Genomic DNA, 24,216 nt, shown 5'->3' with positions numbered 1-24,216 from the left:
ACTTCCGGGGAAGGGCTTTCCACCACCACCCGCCCCCTCAACCGAGTATCAGACTTCCGCTTTCTTCAGGCCGCGAGCCCGCCCCACTCACGTGACTCTGGCTGGCCGTCTGGAGAGTTAGCGCATGCCTGGTTCTCCCTCCCAGCCCTGGCTGTTCAGTCCGGAAGGTTCGGGGCTGCTCTTGTTATGAAACGTAGGCTCCTGGGGCTTTGCCCTTTACTAACGCAGCGCTAGCTCGCTTTGCGCCTTTGGGACTCTGTGGCGTCGTCCATAGAATGAGGAGACCAAAGTGGAGTTCCTGTGCGTCTTTCCTGCTGGTTTTGCTCAATGAGGAAGCTTCTTGCTGGAACTCGCTAAGCCCAAGTCTGTCAAGAGACTTACTGGACGCCCAAATGATTTAAATTTATTTTAGGGTTTTCCCCCCCAAATGACCTAAATTTAGGAGCGGGCTCCTGAAGGCCACTGTGCTGTTAAGCCTGTTCGCTGGGCAGTGTAAGACATCGCAAACTTGTTGCATTGGCCCAGTCTGTAGGAACTTGGGCAGGACCCACCCGCAGTCAGTCTCCTGTTCCAGGGGTGCTGAGATGACGGAGTCGTTATGGGTGATGAAGTCCTGGCCTGATGTGGGACCGGGGAGGAGGAGGAGGATTGAGCCAGATTTAGGGCCCCTCCCAGGACCAAGACATTTGGTGATGTGGAGTGAGGGGGTAGGCTACTCCCAGAGGTTATTACCCAAGGAACAGTTTAAGGGAGGCTGTTGGGTTATGATTGTTATGTTGATTTTTTTATGATTTCAGATCCTTGTTTTGGACAGAGCTGTTTGTGGTTTGAACTTGTTTTGAAGTTGGGTATTAACACTTAATAAACTCTCGCCCCTGCCCCTGCCGTGGAAAGGACTCTAATGTCGTTAACACCATAGTAATAGCCGTGGGTCATTCATGTAACAAAGACTTTTAAAATTTTAAAAACCAAGAGGTTTGACCAACAACTCCAGAGTGTTCAGACTGGGCATGGCTACTCTTTCTTGATCTAAATAGTTCTCTGAAGATCTTGAGGCACTCTCTCCTGCCCTAGGGAGGCTGCTTTTGGTTGGAAGAGGTGTTAAACCCTTCAGCAGTCTTAGAGAAGGGGCATGTGGTCCAGCCTTGAGACGCCTAGGCAGTGGCGCAGTCCGGTTGGTGATCCCCAGAAGCAGCACACCTTCCTGCCAGTACTGGTGCCCCTGCAGTGAGAAACCTAAGCTGGAAGCTGATATCCAGCTTTTAGTTGGAAGGACTGACTCTACCCAATATGGAAAGGTACACCTCAATTAAATTTGGACTCTATTTCATCTCCCCTTTGCCTGGAACAAAAGTGTAATTAAGCTATCACTGGTTTGAAGTACATTATTTCTTTATTGGCTTATAAAGAGATGTCCTGTGCGCTACTGGCTTGTGAAGTATTACAAATTTTAATTGCCTCAATGAACCTATGTTAAATAAATTATTGGTAAAGACGGTCTCGGCCTCTGAGCATAATTTGCCCTGAAGAAAATAGGGGGAAGTTGATAATGGGAAATGGAGTCACTGAAGGTATCTGGGCCAGAGTTCTCTGGTTAAAACTGGAAACATCTCCATAGTTACCGTTGCCCACAAGCTGAGGTGTGCAAGCTTCTTAGAAGGTGGGCATTCAAAAGTGTAAACACTGCCCCTCATTTGTCCACATTGTCAGTATAGCCCTTTCTCAGTCTGACTCCATGGAATATGTTTCCCTATCGGATGAAGATTCCCTTCATAGCAAGAATTGTGCACTATTCACCTTTGAATCCTCTAAAACTTTAGTCAATTTACTTCTTGGAGAGATTATGCAGAATGAATTTTCTAGGGCTTCTCCTGGCCCAGTGAGGTCAGTTTGAGGTATACTGGGGAAGGTTGAAGTCCCAGGTACTTCTATCTGTCCCATGTGGGTTGTATTTTCAAAAGGACCTAGTGAAGTATTCCTTCACAGGAGCGCATTTGGTCTTCATGGGTGCTCCCTCCACCAAGCAAAGAATGTCTTAACTCTTTAAAGGTGGATGGTTTGCTTTGAATGGGTGGCCCAGTGGGTTAAAGCCTCTGCCTTCGGCTCCGGTCATGATCCCAGGGTCCTGGGATCGATCCCCACATAGGGCTTTCTGCTCAGCAGGGAGCCTGCTTCTCTCTCTTTCTCTGCCTGCCTCTCTGCCTACTTGTGATCTCTGTCTGTCAAATAAAATCTTAAAAAAAAAAAAAAAAAAAAAAAGAATGGTTTCCGGTGTTACTCCCTTCTCTCTTACCTCCAGTGCAACGACTCCAAATTAAATAGGAAAAAAATTTTTTCCGTAAATCTTAGGAATGTTCCCCAAAAACCCAGAGTTGATTTGTACCTATGGTCAGATGCTTAATGCTAGGGAAAAAGCATTGGTCTGAAATACAGGTGTTCTGGGATGGAACCCCACCAGTTAACCAAGCCAGTCACTTTTCTTTTGGCCAACCATTTCCACATGAGTAAAACTGATTAGACTAGATTAGTATTTCCCAGCGAGAACTGCACAGAATCCTAGTCTCAGGAGATGCTTTGTGTAAAAAGGACTTGGGAAGTTCTGCATTTACAGAATTCCCTCTTGGAGATGGACATTCTAACATATTAAAGGCTCTGATTAGGCCTGCAGCAAAGAATCCTATTTAATTCACCTGCAGTTTAAGCCAGAGTTTTTCTATCTTCATTGACCACTCTTTGCCAAGAAGCACCTAACCCAACTCTCAGCAGACCAGTGAGAAATGCAGTTGGGAGGTGTTGTGATTCCTTGCTGCCTGACCATAAGATGGCTTGCTCCAGTCTATGAAATGGAAATAAGGCTTATGCCTAATCATAGGACATTTTTGCAGGTCCTTATTCAGTTCACAAAAGACCTGGGATTCTTCAGACTTTGCAGGTGAGCTCCTATGTCAGGACCAGTCTCTAAGCATCCCCACCCAGGCCCTGCTGCCTCCAGCTCCCACCACCCTCTGCTCACACCCCTGCTCTCAGTATCTCCTTGGGACAATCTCCCCCACTTTTGCTCCATCCTTGTCTTTGCCAAAATAAGAAACTTTCACTGAGTATTATATTTTACTTTTATATGATAATTTTAAGTAGTCTAAATAACTACATTTTTTTAAAAGATTTTATTTATTTATTTGACAGAGAGAGATCACAAGTAGGCAGAGAGGCAGGCATAGCGAGAGGGGGAAGCAGGCTCCCCGCCGAGCAGAGAGCCCAATGCGGGGCTCGATCCCAGGGCCCTGAGATCATGATCTGAGCCAAAGGCAGAGGCTTTAACCCACTGAGCCACCCAGGTGCCCCAATAACTACATATTTTAATAAATCAAACATATATGATGAGTAAGGAAAAGGTTCAATGTTAACAGTTTTGTGTTTTTCCATTTTTTTCCTTTCTCTGTGCCAGGGTTTCTCAACTTCAACACCCTTGATAATTTGGATTAGATAATTCTTTGCAGGGTAGAGTGCAGTCTTGTGTGCATTGTAGGATTTTTAGCATTTCTGCCATTAGCATTCCCCAGTGGTGACAACCAAAAATGTCTTCAGCCATTGCCATGTATCCCCTGGAGGGCAAAATCACCCTGATTGAGAATCACTGCTCCATGCTCACATAGACATATTCAAACAAATGCACACATAAGGGAAGTTTCTTAAAATATACAGATCTATAAGTGAATATCAATTATAAAAATATATATTACCATAAAACTTATTAGCAAGTTGTTTTTTAAAAAAATATTTTTTAGACATCAGATCAATACTTGTAGATCCCACTCATTTGATGTAATTGCCACTAGTGTTTCCTACTATAAATATACTGTCATCTACCCATTTCCCCCTTGATGAATATTTAGAACATTTTCCCTCTCAAACAATGCTGCAGTGCATGTCTGTGTACACCTGGCCTTCTATTTTGGAGGGTGTGTACATCAAACACCAATAAATTCTGCCAAATTGTGTTTCCCAAAAGTTTGCAACAGTTCCTGTTCCCACCAGCAGGGCATGTGAGTGCCAGAACCCCCCTCCACATGCTGAGAGTTCCCCACCTTTTGCAAAGTTTACCCTGTGGGTGGGTAAAAAATGAGATGCTGTTGGTATTTGCATTTTCGGTTCCCTGACCTCCAGCGCAGCTGAGCATCTCTTCACATGGCCATTTGCATTTCCTCCGCTGTGAACTGCCAGGCTCAGCCACTCAGACAAGCTCCTTAATCTCTTTTTGCCTGTTTTATTTTCTTTCTGTTGGGCGTAAGACCTACCTCTGGAGCTGTTGTGAGGACCAAATGAGTTAACACTTGTAAAGCGTTCATAACTGTGCCTAACATGCTATCAGTGCTGAGTTAATGCTGGCTTTAAATGGGCCATCCCTGGAATGCCTGGGGGACTCAGTCGGTTAAGTGTCTATCTTGGGCTCAGGCCATGATCCCAGGGTCCTGGGATCAAGCCCCACCTCAGGCTCCCTTCTCAGTGGGGAGTCTGCTTCTCCCTGTCCCTCTACTCTCTCTCTCTCTCTCTCACTCTTTCTTTCTCCAATACTTAAGTAAAATCTTTAAAAATAAAATGGCCTATTCGCTATATTCATAGTTGCTTGGATTTACCCAGATCTCCGGAAGGATACAAAGGAAGCTAATACAAGGAGCTACCTCTGTGTATTTGTGGCGGCGAGAGAGTGGTGGTGGTTGGTGGGGGAACAGGCCACGGAGGCAGGGCGGGACTGAGACCCCCTGCAGACCTCTTAACACTATTTTGGGTTTTGTTTTAACTATGTGAATGTATTACCTATCCAGAAATGAAGAAAACATTTTTTAATTGATTATATTCATATTCTTATTAGGGGGTTCTTTATCTTATTGACTTGCAGAGACTCTTGAATGTTAAGGAGGTTTCTTGCATCCTTTCCATGGCTCAAGGCTGGTGCCTATTCAAAGGGAGTTAAGGGAGGCTTCTTCCTTGAACTGATCACAAGAAATTGGTAGGGGTGAGTTGTTGTTCTTGGTTTGGGCAGAGTGCTCACAAGCTTGAAAGAATGAGGTCATAAAAGAGATCTAATATGCACTTCTGTTGCCCTGACCACTTACAGAGGTGTGTGTGTGTGGCTGATTTTTTATTATAACAAGTTAGGTGGGGGTGGGGGGAGGGATGGTAGAGAGTGTTGCTGTGTGCAGGCCTGCTGGGATCCTGCTTCAGCCAGGGTCAACCGAGACCTCAAGGGCCACCTAGGGAGGCCTAAGGAAGGTATGATAAAGTGGCTGAACCTCCAGCAGCCTGCTGGAAGCTAGGACCTTTTGTGCAGCAAAGCCAGGTCAGAACAAATCAGAAATTTTTTGCAGATGCCACAAGTCCAAAATGGGTTACCTGGACCTGCTGCTAGAATGGGGTCTGGCGGTGGCTGGGGCTCACAGAGATCAGAGGAGGATTGTGTGTGTGTGTGTGTGTGTGTGTGTGTGTGTGTGTGTAAGAAACAAAAGCACTGGTTGTAGTCAACCAGTAGAGCAGCACAGGACCAATGTGAATTGTCACCCTTCCCCTCCCAGAACCATTTTCTCATCCAGTGACCCTCTTCTCCATCCCACAGAGCCCCCTTTATTCTTCCAGAGAGGAAAGTATCCTCCACCTGGGAAATCCTAATTTTCCTTTCTTTCCCCATTCCACGTCTTCCTTTCACCTCTTTCCTCCATCTCCCTCCATCCCAATCCTGCTGGGCAGACCCCTGGGACTTGTTCTTCCTGACTCAATCAGGACACACTGACTCCCACAGCAGAGGTGAGTAAAGGACTGTTTGCAAAAGGGTAGCAGGGTTGAGGCAGCCCCAGGGGTCTTGAGGACCAGGGATGGCCACCCTGGACCCGATGGTCTTCACACCTGGAGAGTGCTGAGCAGCAGGAGGAATTGTGCCACTGCCAGAGCCTTGGCAGACAGGGCAGGGCGGGGGTGAAGAGCAAAGTGACCCTAACCAGCAACCAGAGGGCAAGGAGTCCATTGGTACAGCCCATGGAGGACAGACCCCAGGCGAAGAACAGGGGTGGAGAGGTGCCTACCCCCTTCCCACCTAAGATGATGTCTGCTTAGTGGTTCAGCTGTACTGTCATTCTCGGGTCCTTGCTCCATGGTCCATGGTACCCAATGCTAAATATGCCTGACCATCTGTTTTCTGGGTTCCTTCTCCCACGTTGGCAAGCACTGCCAGAGAAAGTCATGTCCCACAAGAAGCTTGTGACTGTCACTCTTGGCTGAGCCTTCATGTTGGGAGCTTGGCAGTTCTTTCCTTCACGGTCCTGAAGCCCCAGCTCCGCCCATCTTGTATTTCACTGAGGAGCAGACCAGAACTCACCCAGCCTCCTTTCCCTCTGTTTCCTATTTCACCCTCCTCTTCCCTTTCCTTCATCCCCTCCTGCTGGTCTTGGAGAAACTGGGTCTCTCCTCCCCAAGGTTGCTCCTTCACCTGATGGGCTCTTCCCCCTCACCCTGCATCAGGCACCTTCCCTTGACCTTCAAGGGTGCTGAGACCCAAGTCTTTCCTCAGGTCAGTGCCTCTTCCATCCAGTTCTAGAATTCTCGAAGAATGGCTCCGTCCCTGTGTCTGCCTCTTCAGTGGCCACTTACAGTGCCACCCAACCTACAGTTTGACCCCATGGTGCCCTGAAATTCTGTTGCTAAGTTCACCCTTGGCCCCCTATTTGCCAGACTCTGTTTATAACCTCATTCTCTCAGCTATCTTCTGGTAGTCAGCTGCCTCCTCCTTGCCTTCACTCAAACTAAGCTTCCTTTTGGCCTCTTGGCTCTTCTTCCTCCACTGGAGGTTGATCTCCACAGGGGCGATTTCTGTCATTCAGGCCTTACCGGAGCCCTCATTCCACTTCCAGCCCACCCTCCCCAGCTAAGCTGCCTACCCGCTTCCCACCTCCCTCTGCTCCTTTAGTACTCGGTCAGATATCCTGCCAAGGAAACCCTTTGCATGGCCCTCAAGGTTCTCCTTAGGCGGACTATCCCCTATGAGTTCTGTCCTTCCCCACCTGGCATTCCAGGCCTCAAACACACTATTTACATCCATGCCTTCGCACATTCTAGTCTCTTTTCCTTGAAAGCTTTTCCTTCTTCTGGAAATGAGTTGCAATTCCAACTCCAACTCCAAGACTGTGGGCAAACATATCTCACCTGTGAGGTCATCAGACTTCGACCCGCAGGGCTGTTATCCCACTCATGTGGGCTCCTAGAGTACTGGGCCTGTTTCCATTAGGGGATTGATTACACCACAGGGTGATTATCTTTTTGCTTGGTTTTGGATCTAGGCGACCAATGCATGATAGCTGCTCAGTGCTGAATGACTACTGAAAGGATGAATTCATTACACAGGACAATTGTTTATGTCTTTTGCTGTACATGGACTGGTTATTAAAAATTTTCTTAATTTTGTTAGTAATGTCCTTGTATAAGATCCTATATGAGAAGTTACTTTTGTAACTGAAAATAGGAAAAAATGTATTTCCTTCTACCATAGAGATTCTGTATTATATAGAGAAGCATGTAGCCCCTTGTGTGCATCCCCCCAACACACATTTTTATCTCTTGCCCCCAAGAAGCTCAGAGACAGGCTTAATACTCATTCACATAATCACATTAGCCCATCTGGCCAAAATGTGGCTCTTTCTCCTCTTCGTGGTTTTGATTTTTTTTTTAATTATCTTTTCTCCAGTACCTCTTTTGAAATCAGACAGTGGAGGATAGAGTAAAAGGTATACACTGTGGAGTCAGAAACATGGATTCAGATGGTCTTGCACCTAGCAACTCTATAACTTGGGGAATTTCTCTGACCCTCCAATTTCCTGTTTGTAGTGTCATTAAAAAGATTGAATTACAATGTAGATAGTGTATGTAGCACCTGCTAGATGATCAATAAAAGACAATTACATGAAGGAGAAGCTATAAATGAATAAAATAATTGAAAGTGTCACTCCAGGGGCGCCTGGGTGGCTCGGTGGGTTAATCCTCTGCCTTCGGCTCAGGTCATGATCTCAGGTCCTGGGATCCAGCCCCACATCGGGCTCTCTGCTCAGCAGGGGGCCTGCTTCCTCCTCTCTCTCTGCCTCCTCTCTGCCTCCTCTCTGCCTGTGTCTCTGCCTACTTGTGATCTCTGTCTGTCAAATAAATAAATAAAATCTTAAAAAAAAAAAAAAAAAGAAAGAAAGAAAGAAAGAAAAAGAAAAGAAAAGAAAGTGTCACTCCAGAGGCGCCTGGGTGTCTCAGTGGGTTAAAGCCTCTGCCTTCAGCTCAGGTCATGGTCTCAGGGTCCTGGAATCAAGTCCCACATCCGGCTCTCTGCTCAGCAGGGAGCCTGCTTCCCCTTCTCTCTGCCTGCCTCTCTGCCTATTTGTAATCTCTCTCTGTCAAATAAATACATAAAATCTTTAAAAAAGGGGGGGGGGGGGCGCCTGGGTGGCTCAGTGGGTTAAAGCCTCTGCCTTCAGCTCGGGTCATGATCTCAGGGTCCTGGGATCAAGCCCTGCATCGGCCTCTCTGCTCAGCAGAAAGCCTGCTTCCTCCTCTCTCTGTCTCTCTCTCTCTCTGCTTCTCTGCCTACTTGTGATCTCTGTCAAATAAACAACAACAAAAAAAAACTTAAAAAAAATAAAATAAATAAAAATAAATTTAAAAAAATTTTAAAAAGAAAGAAATTGTCACTCCAGGCTGGCCAATAGAAGAATAAACAGCTACTCACATGTGGACCTGGGAAAGAGCAAGACCAACTGACTTAAAACCCATCTCCCCTGAGTCAATCCCAGCTCTAGGATCACTATTCAAAAGACTCCTGGGAACACAGATTTTTTTTTTTTTTTTACTAAAAACGAGAGCAAAACCCTGGGAGATGTGGGGAAAGACAGGCCAGTAGCAATGAGAGCCCTGGGCTTAAATGTGGGTTCTCATACCCCAGTGTATGGCCCTGGGCCAGGGAGGTGGCCTCCAAGCCTCAATTTCTTCCCCCTAGAAAATGAGAGTAGTCAAAGTGCCTTCCAGCCCACAGTGAAGATGAAATGAGCTAATGTTGGTGGAAGCATTTGTATCCTGAAAAAGGATTATTCTTCTGTGGGTACCTGGGTGGCTCATTCGGTTAAGCACCTGCCTTCAGCTCAAAGTCGTGATCTCAGAGTCCTGGGATCTCAGAGTCTTGGGAACTAGGCCCACGTCAGGCTCTCTGCTCATTAGGGAGTCTGTTCATCCTCTCATTCTCCCTCTATGCTCTCCCCTCTCCCTCCATCCCCCTTTCTCTCTCTCAACTAAATAAATAAAATCTTAAAAAAAAAAAAAAAAGAGAGAGAGAGAGAGAGAGAGAAGAGAAGAGACAAAAGAAAAAGGATTATTCTTGTATAGGTTAGTATTTTCAACTTTGCCTGGGGCTGACTCACTAGTTCATATTAAACTTTCAAATGATGCTCATTCAAATTAATCTACCTATGTATGTTTAAAACATTTAAAATAGCAGGAGTAAAAAAAAATTAAAAAATAAAAAATTAATACTAAGCATTCTCCAAAGAACAGGAAGGAGTTCAGACGGAATCATTTTAACCTCTTCAATATCCCTTTTAACAAATGGAAATCAGAATAAATGGGCCCAAACTCCTAGAGGAGATGATCCAAGGAAGTAACGTCAAGTAGCAGTGTTGCTAGGAAGGTCTTCCAACATACCAAGGCCTCTGCCTTCTCTTGCTCCTGGCCCCAGCAGAGGGGCTTCCTCTGGGTATGGGTGAGCCAAAGTGCCCGGGGTAGCACCAGCCAGCTCAGCTCAGCTCTACCCACCTCCTGCCTGTTAAACCACACAGGAGGACGATTAATTAGCTATTCATGATGCCTAATTAAAAATCAGTGCCCCAGAAGAATAGGGTATGGGTCTTAATTGATGACAGGACAGGCTGAGAATGAATGTGTGTAAATGGCCTAGCTCGGGGGCCAGGCCCGGTGTCCGGCGTCCGTCCGGGATCAACCAGGGATCCTGGAGTATGATTCTGCCGGGGCCGACATCCTCCAAAGCGCATGCACACTCACACACACTCAGATACACGTGCCCAGGACACACATATCTGTTCTCAAAGCAAAACGTGGTGAATTATAATCACGGATGGAGGCTATGAGCCTAGCGCTCTCAACACACACCACGGTGGGTGTCTTTACTTGGGAAAGACCCTCAAGTGGTCTGATGGTGGAGAGGCCGCAGTGGGCCAGGGTTCAAATGTTGGCGTAGCCCCTTCTGCCAGTGTCCTTGCCAAGTAGCCCTGTCCCTCTGGGCCCCACTGTCCTCTTCTGCCCGGAAGCCCCAGATGGCGGAGATCAAAAGCTCAGAGACGCCTCTATGTAGGGAGGGCTGCCCACCCGGAGGCTTCCGGCCCGGCGCGTGGCCCGCACGTGGGGACGCACGTGGCGACGCACGTGGCGGAGGCTGGGGGGATGGGCCCGCTGGGGGCGCTGTCGGCGCGCGCTCCTGGATGCTGGACGGCTGTTGCCTGCCCAGGAGCAACCCGCGGGTGCCACGCTGCGGGCGCGGGGAGGCCTCGGGCGGCTCTGGAGGTAGGAACCCGCTCCTCTCCCCAGCGCGGTCCTCTGTCCTTCCAGCCCCACCGTCCAGGAAGCCTACCCCGGCTTCCTTTCCCCGCCGAGCCGGCCCCCTCCTCCAGGTCTGGGCCCGGGCTTCCACACCCTTCCGGGCCCCCCCTTTCCCAGCCCTGCCCGCCCAGCCCAGCTGGGACTGCCGGCTGTCCCAAGCCCGCCGTGGTCAGAAGCGGCCCAGCCGCCCGCCTGCTTGTTTGAGCTCTCACGGCTTTCTCGGCTCAGCACGTGTTCTTGTGTGTTATTCTGACCCGGACGCCTTGCTGGACCCAGGGCTGGCCCTCCTCTCTGGGGTGGCACAGTCTCCAAGGCATAATTTGCTTTGTTGGGACGGAATTTCCTTCAGACTAACTTGAGAATTGGTTTATGTTTGGGTTGATTTGGTGGTTTTCTGTGTGTGTGTGTGTGTGTGTGTGTGTGTGTTTCCAGTGTTTCCTTAGGACGCAAAGAGTAGCTGCTATTTTCTTTCCAGAAAGGCTCTCTGTTCCCAGCCCATGCCCAGGTTGATGGATGTGCAGTTTATAATACTGGAGACTGTTTGACTTTATTTGTGGATAAAACTTACCTCATTTCATCTTTCAGATTGCATGCTGAGGCCTTGCTAACCAGAGCTGCTGCTCTCCCTAACATTCCTAAGCTATTAAATATTTGTTTAAAAGGACAGACATAAAGCAATGTCTTAGGAGTCAGGCATCTTGAAAAAGGCAATACTCATAAAAACAGGACTGTTGTCATAGTCTCAGTGAATCTTGGATCCTTTTTTTACATCAAGACTCCAAACATTTTGGGGCGCCTGGGTGGCTCAGTGGGTTAAGCTGCTGCCTTCGGCTCAGGTCATGATCTCAGGGTCCTGGGATCGAGTCTTGCATCGGGCTCTCTGTTCAGCGGGGAGCCTGCTTCCTCCTCTCTCTCTCTCTCTCTCTGCCTGCCTCTCTGCCTACTTGTGATCTCTGTCTGTCAAATAAAATAAATAAAATCTTTAAAAAAAAAAAAAAAGACTCCAAACATTTTGGATTCCATAATGATCTGACCTTATGGCTACAGTTTAAGACAGATTACTTTATTTTTCTTGTAGGGAGGAAAGCAAAAGAACAAAATGTGGGGCAACATGTTGAAATCACACTGTGGGCCAGTGATGGAGAGTGGGAGGGTTGTGGAGGGAGGCTGAATGGTCCAGGCTTTGGGCCTGGGTTTGCAGGATTTCAGGAGGTACTCACCCTGCAGTGGGATGAGGTGGGCAGTTGGACCCACAGTCCCTGGGCTGGATGGGAGAGGAGGGAGCATGGTGAAACCAGATGGCTTCACTCCTTAGCCTGGAAAGAATATGGGTGTGATGGAGGAGGAATAGGCCGTGGCTGGTTGGTGTTGGGGTTTGGGAGGGAAAGGACAGAAGGAGAAGTCAAGTTCAGATATTGAGTGTGTTTCCCCATTTGAATGGGATGTCTTTTTATCTCCTCCTGTGTTCCTGTCTTGGAGCATGTCAGATTATCCAGAATGATCATTTCTAACTAATTCCTGCGTGCATCTTTGTTCACAAGTCAATAGTTCTGAAGTTGGGCTGTGTCGTCCTTTGCGTCACTGTTCACTTGGCAGCTTTTTGTCTTTCTTGGTGGCATAGAAAGTCATGGTGCTTGGGGCACCTGGCTGGCTCAGTCGTTAAAGGATGCAACTCTTGATCTCAGGGTTTTAAGTTCAAGCCCTATGTTGGGTATAGAGATGACTTAAAAATGAAATCTTTGTGGAAAAAAAAAAAAAAGAAGAAGAAGAAAGGCATGATGCTCTTAAAATTCTGGCATCCCAGAAGTATTATAGCCTGCTGTGGCCTTGGTCCAGCAATTGCAGGATTCAGAGTTGGAGACTCAGGCAGAAAAGATGACCTTTTATATGCTAATGTGTTTAAGGGACACAAAGGAAGGGGTTGATAAAAGCTGGAACAACAGGAACAGGTCTGAAAGCTGTATTACTTTATGGGTCAGAGAGAAAAGAAACAGCTGGTGGATCGTTCTCCTTTCCTGGTAATATTGGACCAGCATATAACCACTGGTAGATTGAGAGAAATGTGCTTTGTAGCAGCCAAGCTTAGCTGCCCACTGGGCAGGCAGCCCTCACCCTTCAGACTGCTCATGACCAACCAGTCTGAATACACCTCTTGGGACTGTGGATCCATGCCCCACCATCCATTGGAGTCTTGGTGACCTTGGGTCTACTGCTGGCAGAAACTTCCCATTGCTATAAGCCCCTCAAAGACAGAGGCCATGTCTTACCCACCCTTGGGTTTCCTGGACTCAGCACAATGCTTGATGCATTGTTGCATCTAAGTTGCATCTTACTGAGTAAAACTGCACTGCACAAGTTGAAGCAGGTTGTCTTCCTGGTGCTTGAGTCAAAGTCTTCATCTTGCAGGGATCATGTTCTAAGTGAAGGTTGTCTTCTCAGCCCTCAGTCCTCTGTGCAACTGTTCTCTGAGTTATTGATTTGGGGAGCTAACCTACTGAGACCATTATTTCTCACCCTTGGCTCACAGAATGAGCTTTTGGGACTTCATCCATTTATAAATCGGAATCTGCTAATATGTCAACGTACTTGGTGACTTGGCTCCCAGAGAGCCTCACTAGTTAACCCACAGTATATTAGGATCTCTATGGATTGATTTTGCTGGGTCTGCTGCCTAAGCAGGTGAGCAGGTCCCAGCCTCAGGAAAGCTAGGAAGGTGAATGAGACTCTCCTGGAAACAAAAGGGCAAAGTTCACCTTCTGCTTCATCTCCAGGGAAGACACAGGCTGAACTCCAGGGGCCCTCAGGATCTGCAGGACTTGACCCTGGTTCCCCATTCCCACCCTGGCGGACCAAGGTGCTCCTTCTAGAATGAGATGCTTTGAACATGCAAAACATCTTTTCTCAGCCTGCACCAAGATGGTCTCGGGGTGGTTTGTACAGAAGTGAGGACTTTGAGTAGAGTTCCTTTTCTGTATTCTTTGGCTGACTCTTAGGCTCCCAGGGGGTGGCTGCACTTTGCTAGAAAATGCTGCCACTGCCATCACCAGTTTGCTTTTTTTTTGGGGGGGGGGGTGGTTTTAATCTCTTAAGGTGACTTTGGGGGTATTTTTATGGATAAATGTCTGGTGAGCTTCTGGATTTCAGTTGGATTTGTGACAAACCCTGATTATCGCTGTAAGATTTTTTGAAAAACTTGAAGGTATTAAAAGCCAAAACTAGTTTTTACCTACTTCCATAAAAATTATTTCAGGCAAGAATCATGACTGGAATAACACTGTATGTTAACTATCCTGGAATTAAACATTTTAAAAAGAATCATCAATGGATGGTAAAACTAGGAAATGAAAGTAGGACGAGAGACAGGATATTTACATAATCTCAAAGCATTTCCCTTAAGACACTGATTAATAACAAAGGGAAAAATAGTGGTATTACAGTGGAGAAACCTGGCAGAGCCTGCCTTAACCTAGTGATTAAAATTAACAGCAGCAGTAATGGGACAAATCACGGCAGTGTGCCTTCTGATACGATGTACTGAGAAAAGCACATCTCACATCTGTGTATTCCTGCTCCAAACATATAACCTGAACCTAATCATGAGGAAATGTCACGCAAACCCAAATTTATAGAGTCTACAAAGTAACTGGCCAATACTCTTCAAAAGTGTCAAGACCAGGGGCCCCTGGGTGGCTCAGTGGGTTAAGCCTCTGCCTTCCACTCAGGTCATAATCTCAGGGTCCTGGGATTGAGCCCCGCATCAGTCTCTCTGCTCAGCGGGGAGCCTGCTTCCCCCTCTCTCTCTGCTTGCCTCTCTGCCTACTTGTGATCTCGATCTGTCAAATAAATAAAACCTTAAAAAAAATCTTTAAAAAAATTGTCAAGACCATACACCTACACACACACACACACACGCGATAATTAATGATAAACCAAATATAGTGAAATGTTGACATAGGGGAATTTTGATGCAGAGTATATGGACATTTTTTGTGTGGTTTTTGCAATTTGGGGTATGAAATTATTTCAAAGAAGTAGAAAAGGTCTTCACTTTTTTCTTATAAGAATTATGGATGGGGGAGCAATTAAAATATGCTATACAGGGGCGCCTGAGTGGTTCAGTGGGTTAAAGCCTCTGCCTTAAACTCAGGTGATGATCCCAGGGTACTGGGATCGAGCCCCACATCAAGCTCTCTGCTCAGCAGGGAGCCTGCTTCCCTTCCTCTCCCTCTGCCTGCCTCTGCCTACTTGTGATCTGTCTGTCAAATAAATAAAAATATTTTTTTTAAATATGCTATACATACTTGGCAGGGAGAACTTGACAGATCTAAATGGCTTTTGTAGTATGGTAACTTCAAAATTTTGTGTATCCTGGTAGACAGTCAACTGAAATGAGTATTTATATCCTTCAAAAGACATGCACAAGAATATTCATAGCAACTTTATTCATAATAGCCTGAAATAAGAAACAATCCACATGTCCATCAGGAGAGTGGATAAATAAGTTGTGAGGCATTCATATGATGGGATTCTCTACAGTAATGGAAATGAGCAAAGAGTTACAACATGCAGCAATGTGGATGAATCTCACTTTTGTGATGTTGAGCAAATTATAATCAGATACAAAAGAGCACCAGATATACGCTTCCATGCATATAAGGCTCAAAAACAGGCAAAACAGTTGATGGTGTTACAGGCAGGGTCTTGTTACCTTTGGGGGTTATTGACGGAAAAAGGTATGAGAGATCCCTCCAGGGTGTGAGAGATGTTCAGTATCTGCGTAGTTACACACACACACACCTAGACACACACAGACACATAGACACACATATACAAGTTGACCCTTAAGCAACATAAGGGTTCAGTCATCAACTCCTTGCACAGTTGAAAATCTGCATATATAACTTTTGACTCCCTAAAAATTTAATTACTCACAGCCTTTTGTTTACTGGAAGCCTTACCATGAACGTAGACCATCGATTAATATATATTTTGTATGTTATGTGTATCATCTACTGTTTTCTTACAAGGAAGTAAGCTGGAAAAAAGAAAATGTTAAGAAAATCACAAGAGAGGGGTGTCTGGGTGGCTCAGTGGGTTAAAGCCTCTGCCTTGGGCTCGGGTCATGATCTCAGGGTCCTGGGATCGAGCCCCACATAGGGCTCTCTGCTCAGCAGGGAGCCTGCTTCCTCCTCTCTCTCTGCCTGCCTCTCTGCCTACTTGTGATCTCTGTCTGTCAAATAAATAAATTTTAAAAATCTTAAAAAAAAAAAGAAAATCACAAGAGAAAATCTATAGTGCTGTACTGTATTTACAGAAAAAATTCACTTCTAAGTGGACCCATGTAGTTCAAGCCTATGTTGTTTAAAAGTCAACTATTTATACTTTTGTATATATGTGTATAAATTCATCAAGCTAAATAGTTAAGATTTGTGCACCTTCTGAAAGTTACACATCAATAAAAATTAAAATGTGTCTTGTGAGGATTATAGATCCAAATGTGAATTATAAAATAATAAAAATTCAAAAACTTGACATGAGAATATGTCATGACTTTGGGATGGAGACAATTTCTTAAACAGGACACAGAACACATTAATCATAGAAGAAAATGTTGATAAATTAGATTACATTGAACTTAAGATTTTTTCTTTAAAGACCTACTATTAAGAGAGTAAAAAGTTAAGCCATACAACAGGAGAAAAATATTTATAACACATAAAACTGACAGGGTTCACCCTGAGAATATACAAGAATGCCCACAGGCCAAAAAATATTAAGGAACACTCAGTAGAAATTGGGCAACAGATACTTTATAAAATAAGATATGCAGGCAGACAACACCATATGAAAAAAAAATGTCCAATCCTATTAGAAGCAGGAAAATGAAAATTTATAATAAAAAATGCGATGAGAAACCAGTACCTACCTACTAGAATGGTAAACATTTCAAAGACTGGCAGTCTCAAGTGTTGGCAAGGGTAGGATGAGAAGAACTGGCAAATGGCATACAGAGTGTAAATTCATACTACCACCTTGAAACTCTGAACTTATCTACCATAAATGAGCAAAGCTATTCCTGTGACCCATCAGGTTGACACCTCAGTGCACTCCCATTAAAAATGTGTGTGATTGGGTATGTGAGTGTGTGTACAAAAGGCAAGTATAACAACATTTATAGTGCATTATTCATAATTGTGAAAAACTGGAAACAGTGAAGATGTCTTCCAACAAATGAGTTAAGCCTGTATTCATGGAACAGAATACCACACAACAATGAAGATGAACACACACAAACATAACACTGGACAAAAGAAGCCAGACCAAAAAAAAAAGAATCCATCATGTGTGATTCCATTTATGCATTATTCAAAACCCAGACAAAACAAATCTGTGGTGTTTAGTCTTGTGTAGGGGGCAGAGGGTGGCATGCTGACTGGAAGGGAACATGGAGAGGACTGTGGGGTGCTAGTATATGCCGTCTTTTTTTTTTTCTGGCCATGGTTTCCTGGGGTGTTCACTTGGTGAAAATTCATCTAGCTATATTCTTACCCTGGTATACTTTTCTGTACGCAAGTTTTCTTTAAAGTGATTAATTTGATTTACCTGTAGTGCAGTGATGCGTGGTATATTGCATGTCAGTATGGATTGAATTGTGTCTTTCCCCAAATTCATGCACTGAAGTTGTAACCCACAATATGATTGTATTTAGAGATGGTGCCTATGGGAGGTAATTAAGGTTAGAGGAGGCCTTGACAGTGGGACCCCATGATAGGATTAGTATCCTTATAAGAGGAAGAAGCCAGCACACACAATCTGTCTCTCTCTCCCACAAGCACACCAAAGAGAGGTCATGTGAACACAGCAGGTGAGTAGTCTCCCACAAACCATGAGAAATGGCTCAGAAAGAGGCCTATTTTGCCAGCACCTCCGTTTTGGACTTTCAGCCTCCAGAACTATGAGAAATAAATCTGTTGTTTAAGCCACCGAGTCCATGGTACAGGCATACTTTATTTTATTGCACATTATTGTGCTTCACAGATAATGAATTTTTTTACAAATTAAAGGTTTGTGGCAACCCTGCATTTAATAATTCTACTGGGGCCATTTTCCCAAGAGCATTTGCTCATTTTGTGCCTCTGTGTCATAGTCCGATAATTTTCATAGTATTTCATACTTTATTATTACTATATTTGTTATGGTGATCAGTGATCTTCAGTGTAACTCTTGTAATTGTTTTGGGCTCCTTGAACCTCACCCACATAAGATGGCAAACAAACAACAAATGTTACGTGTGCTCTAACTATTCCATAAACGAGTCATTCCCCCATCTCTCTCCCTCTCTCTCCTTAAGGCCTCCCTCTTCCCTGAGACAAAGAAATATTTTTTTAAGATTTTATTTATTTATTTGACAGAGATCACAAGCAGGCAGAGAGCCTGATGCAGGGCTGGATCCCAGGACCCTGGGATCATGACCTGAGCTTAAGGCAGAGGCTTTAACCCACTGAGCCATCCACGTGCCCCGAGACACAGAAATATTGAAATTAGGCCAATTAATAACCTTTTAATGGCCTCTGAGAGTTCAAGTGAAAAGAGTAGTTGCACGTCCCTCACTTTAAATCAAAGCTAGGAATGTTTAAGTCTAGTGAGGAAGGCGTGTCCAAAGCCAAGACAGGCCAAAAGCTCCAAAACAGCCAAGTGGTGAATGTGAAGGAAGGGTTCTGGAAGGAAATTTAAATTGCTGCTCCAGGAAGAAAGTGAAAGAGCCTATCAGTAATCTGGAGAAAGTCTGATCAAACCATCCACAACATTCCCTTAAACTAAAGCCTAATCCAGAGCGAGGTCGTAACTCTCTTCCATTCTGTGAAGGCTGAGAGCGGTGAGAAAGCTGCAGAAGTAAAGTCTGAAGCTGGCAGAGACTGGTTCATGAGGTTTAAGGAAAGAAGCCATCACGATGACATCCAAATGCAAGGTGAAGCAGCACATACTGATGGAGAAGCTGCAGCAAGTCATCCAGAAGATGGAGGATCGAGAAGAGAAGAGATTTTCAATGTAGACAAACAGCCTTCTACTGGAAAAAGAGTCTATCCAGGACTTTCATAGAGAGGAGAAGTCAATGCCTGGCTTCAAAGCCTCAAAGGACAGGCTGGCACTCTTGTAAGAGGCTAATGCTGCTGGTGGTTTTAAGTTGCAGCCGCTGCTCATTTACCATTCCCCCAAATCCTAGGACCCTTAAGAATTTTGCCAAATTGGGGCACCTGGGTGGCTCAGTGGGTTAAGCCTCTGCCTTCGGCTTAGGTGGTGATCTCAGGGTTCTGGGATCGGGCCCCATGTCGTGCTCTCTGCTGAGTGGGGGAGCCTGCTTCCCCCCCTTTTCTTTGCCTGCCTCTCTGCCTATGTGTGATCTCTCTCTGTCAAATAAATGAATAAAATCTTTAAAAAAATAATAATTTTGCCAAATCTACTCTGCCTGTGCTCTAGAAATGGGACAACAAAGCCTGAGTGACAGCACATTTGTTTACAACAAGGTGTACTAAACGCTTTAAACCCAGTGTGTCAACCCTTTCTGCTGCTCAGAAACAAAGATTTCTTTTAAAATATTACTGCTAAGGGGACGCCTGGGTGGCTCAGTGGGTTAAGCCTTTGCCTTCGGCTCAGGTTGTGGCCTCAGGGTCTTGGGATTGAGCCCCACGTCAGGCTCTCTGCTCAACGGAGAGCCTGCTCCCCCCTCTCTCTCTGCCTGACTTTCTGCCTACTTGTGATCTCTCTCTCTGTCAAATAAATAAATAAAATATTTTTTTTAAAAATCTTAAAAAAAAAAAAAAAAACTGCTCAGTGACAATGCACCTGGTCACTCAAGAGTTTCAATGGAGATGATCAGTGAGATTAATGTTTTCAAACTTAACATCCATTTGGCAGCCCATGGATCAAGGAGTAATTTTGACTTTTAAGTCCTATTACATAAGAAATACATTTTTTAAGGTTATCATTGCCATGCATAGACAATGATTCCTCTGATGGATCTGGGCAAAGTAAATTGCAGACCTTCTGGAAAGGATTCGTCATTCTATAATCCATAGAACATTAGTGATGCATGGGAAGAGGTTAAAAGATCAACTCTACCAAGAGTTTGGAAGAAGTCAATTCCAACCCCCAAAGATGACTTTGAGGGGTTCAAGACTTCTATGAGGAAGTAACTACAGATGAGGTGGAAATGGCAAGAAAACCAGAATTAGGGGCGCCTGGGTGGCTCAGTGGGTTAAGCCGCTGCCTTCGGCTCGGGTCATGATCTCAGGGTCCTGGGATCGAGTCCCGCATTGGGCTCTCTGCTCGGCGGGGAGCCTGCTTCCTCCTCTCTCTCTCTCTGCCTGCCTCTCTGCCTACTTGTGATCTCTCTCTGTCAAATAAATAAATATAATCTTTAAAAAAAAAAAAAAACAATTAGAAGATGGGATAGATTGCTTCCCATCTTAAAAATTTGAAAGGATGGGCGCCTGGGTGGCTCAGTGGGTTAAGCCGCTGCCTTCGGCTCAGGTCATGATCTCAGGGTCCTGGGATTGAGTCCCGCATTGGGCTCTCTGCTCGGCAGGGAGCCTGCTTCCCTCTCTCTCTCTCCCTGCCTGCCTCTCCATCTACTTGTGATTTCTCTCTGTCAAATAAATAAATAAAATCTTTAAAAAAAAAAATTTGAAAGGATGAGAAGTTCCTTCTTAATGATGAGCAAAGGAAGTAGTTTCTTTTTATTTATTTATTTATTTATTTAACAGACAAAGATCATAAGTAGGCAGAGAGGCAGGCAGAGAGAGGGGCGGGGAAGTAGGCTCCCCGCTGAGCAGAGAGCCCGATGCGGGGCTCGATCCCAGGACCCTGAGATCATGACCTGAGCCAAAGGCAGAGGCTTTAACCCATTGAGGCACCCAGGTGTCCTGGAAGTAGTTTCTTGAGGTAGAATCTAGTCTTGGCGATAGCAATGTGAAGATTTTTGAGACATCCACAATGGATTTGGAATATTACATTAACTTACCATCGAAGAAGCAGAAAAGAGGAATTCTTCCTTTGAGAGGAAGTATGCGAGTATCCAATTTTGAAAGAAGTTCTACTATGGGTAAAATGCTATCAAACAGCATTGCATGCTGCAGAGAAATAGTCCGTGAAAGGAAGAGTCAACTGATGAGGCTGACTTCACTGTTACCTTATGTTAAGAAATTGCCACAGCCTCCCACGCCTTCGGCAACCACCACTCTGATCAGTCAGCAGCCATCAACATTGACGCAAGACCCTCCACCAGCAAAACAACGAACTTTCTGAAAGCTCAGTTACCAGTTTTTAGCAGGAAATATCTTGTAACCAAAGTCTGGACATTGTTTTTTTTTTTTTTTTTTCAGACACTGTGCTATTGCACATTTAATAGATAGCACTATAGTGTAAACATGACTTTTTGATCCCCTGGGAAACCAGAAAAACCCATTGGATTCACTTTAATGCAATAGTCACTGTATCACAGTGGTCCAGAATAGAACCCACAATATCTCTGAGGACTGCCTGCGTTTCATTACGGCAGCCCAGGCGGACTGAAGCACAGATAAATGTCAAGTAGTGTCAACCACCGTTTTCTGAGAATCTGTTCTGTGCTGGCCCCCGGTCTGGGCGCTGGGATACAGAGACAAGGCTTCATCTGTGCACTTAAGTGACTCAAGAGGAACCAAGTCATCAGCGTGATAAAAATACACGAAGTATTGTGCAGATGAAGAAGAGGGGCTGAGAAATTGTACGTTTCCTCAGGCAGCAATGACACATTTACTCCTCTTTTGTAACTTTAAAGCGCTCCTCTGTCTTGTGCTCCATCTGGAGCAGTGACCTGCTGAACTTTCGGAAACCAGAGTGGGCTGCTTTTCATGATCTGGAGGACCAGCCAAAGCTGGGATGGCAAAAGCCGTCCACTCCAGAGTGGAACAAAGACCAGGGTTGTGTTTCCACACTCAGCGGGTTCTGCATCGTCAGGAGGACATAGAATGCACTTGTGCTCAGAAAAGAAACCGCTGGAAAGGGAGAAAATATCCTTCCCTCCCACCCTCCCCAGTTCTGCAGGGATTTGGTCTCAATGCCTCAGCGGTTTCTGAGTCTTTTTATATTTTACCGTCTCTGGGGATTTCTGAACACTGCAGCATTTGCTTGGGTAGGGTGGTTTTCTTGTCTTTGGCAAATGTTCCAGACTCATCTTGGGACGCTTTAAGTTTCCCCCAAAGAAAAGGGTTTTTAAAGAGTAGACTTAACCCACCCCCCACTCCCCACCCCTACCCTGTATTCTCAGAAGGCATTATCAAGTAAAGAGAGTATCATTGGGAGATTTTAGTGATACTTTTTATACTTTGTTTTTTCTTTTCCTTCTTGCTTCTTGGTTAGCATCAACAATGGGAGCAGCTTTCAGCAGGTTTTCCAGCTTCCTGATGCTGTAGTCCTTTGTCCTCTTGGAAGGTTGGCATCAGCATGGATCTTCAGTTTTACTTACCTTGTACTTTCCTTTTTTTTTTTTTAAGATTTTATTTACTTATTTGACAGAGATCACAAGTAGGCAGAGAGGCAGCAGAGAGAGAGAAAGGGAAGCAGGCTCCCTGCTGAGCAGAGACCCCCCCCCCCAATTCGGGGCTCGATCCCAGGACCCTGGGATCATGACCTGAGCCGAAGGCAGAGGCTTTATCCCACTGAGCCACCCAGGCGCCCCTCAGACTTTCTTTTTTAAGAAAACAGCTTTACCGAGATACAACGATACAACTCACATACCATACAACTCACCCACATACCCGTGTACAATTGATAGAGCTGTGCTACCATCCCCACAGTCAATTTTAGAACACTTTCATCACTCCAGAAATAAACCCTGCGTCCCTTAGCTGTCACACACACACACACACACACACACACCAACTTTCCTCTTCTCTCCCAGCCCTAATCTGCTGGATTTGCCCATTCTAGACATTTTCTGTAAATGGAACCACACAGGATATGGTTTTATGAATTGGGCTTCTTTCACTTAGTGTGATGTTTCCAAGTTGTGGAAACATTCCATGTTGTGACGTGAGTTGGCACTGCATTCTTTTTTTTTTTTTTAAAGATTTTATTTATTTATTCGACAGAGAGAGATCACAAGTAGGCAGAGAGGCAGGCAGAGAGAGAGAGAAGAGGAAGCAGGCTCCATGCTGAGCACAGAGCCCGATACGGGACTCGATTCCAGGACCCTGAGATCATGACCCGAGCCGAAGGCAGCGGCTTAATCCACTGAGCCACCCAGGTGCCCCAGCACTGCATTCTTTTTTTATAGCTGAGTAATACTCCATTATATGGATATGTCACATTTTGCCCATCTTCTGAACAGCCAATAGACATTTGGGTTGTTTTCCCTTTTTGGGCTATTATGAATAATGCTGCTGGATTATTCATGGATAAAATTTTATGTGGACATATATATTTTTCTAAGATTTTATTTATTTATTTGACAGGCAGAGATCACAAGCAGGCAGAGAGGCAGGCAGAGAGTGTGTGGGGGTGGGGGAAGCAGGATCCCTGCTAATTAGAGAGCCCAATGAGGGGCTCAATCCCAGGACCCTGAGGTCATGACCAGAGTCGAAGGCAGAGGCTTAACCCACTGAGACACCCAGGCACCCCTGGACATATGTTTTCATTTCTTGTGTATACCTAGGAATGGAATTGATGGGTCATATGGTACCATTGGAGGAACTGCCAGGCTATTTCCTAAAGCCCTCTTCCTTGTATGATCAATAAGCCAAGGAAATATCTTATTGCTCTTTAACATTCGTAGGATTTTGCCAACTTTGCTAAGTTGGAGGAACTGCCAGGCTATTTCCTAAAGCCCTCTTCCTTGTATGATCAATAAGCCAAGGAAATATCTTATTGCTATTTAACATTCGTAGGATTTTGCCAACTTTGCTACTGACCATCTTAGCTGTGTGCTTCCATAAGAAAGCTGAAGGTGGGATCACTGTGCTAACATTCCTTCTCTCTACATGTTTCTCATCCTCCACAGGTCTGACGGAAACAAGCCTTAGTCTTCTAACACCTTCAGGAACAGAGGCATGTCCCACCACAGTCATTATTTATGGATCAAACAGCTTTTCAGATACTTCTGGTTACAAGGGCAATTTATTTTGCCAATATTTACCTGAAATCCCACTTACACATTGAGAGTTTGGGTAGAATGTCACACACAAGCTTTGGTTGCTTGAGCTGATGACTCTGTGATCACGCTCAGGTCATGACTGTGTTGGCCACAAATTCGCATACAAATCAGAAACAAGCAAAAAGCCCTTGGACTTCCAGCATCACCCTTTTTGATACACAGAAAGGCTTTTTAATGTTTTCAGAGGCCCTCACCACCAGCCTCCACCTTCTATGGAGTACAAGGCTGTTGCCAGCAAATACACTATTATGGGATAAATTGACCCTCTAAAATTCATATGTTGAAGTCCTAACCACCTCAGAATGTGACTATATTTGGAAATAAGGCCTTTGTAGAGGTATTTAAGACTAAATGAGTTCACTGAGGATGGGTCCTAATCCAATAAGATAAATGTA

At 45.1% G+C, this 24,216-nt stretch overlaps 1 protein-coding gene across 2 annotated transcripts in view; it reads left to right on the top strand.

Moving 5' to 3' along the window:
- The first annotated feature begins 10,476 nt into the window (after positions 1–10,476).
- FAM178B (family with sequence similarity 178 member B) overlaps positions 10,477–24,216 on the top strand; it is a 111,698-nt gene continuing 97,958 nt past the window's right edge. For both annotated transcript variants that reach the window (XM_059134661.1, XM_059134662.1), the window contains exon 1: positions 10,477–10,593. The gene's annotated coding sequence lies outside the window, so the exon portion shown is untranslated. The remainder of the gene's footprint in view (positions 10,594–24,216) is intronic.

This window comes from Mustela lutreola, chromosome 9, assembly GCF_030435805.1.
Source record: "Mustela lutreola isolate mMusLut2 chromosome 9, mMusLut2.pri, whole genome shotgun sequence".
In the NCBI taxonomy this organism is placed as follows: Eukaryota; Metazoa; Chordata; class Mammalia; order Carnivora; family Mustelidae; genus Mustela; species Mustela lutreola.
Note: the sequence above shows the minus strand (reverse complement) of the source record. Positions and strands in the feature narration are given on the sequence as shown.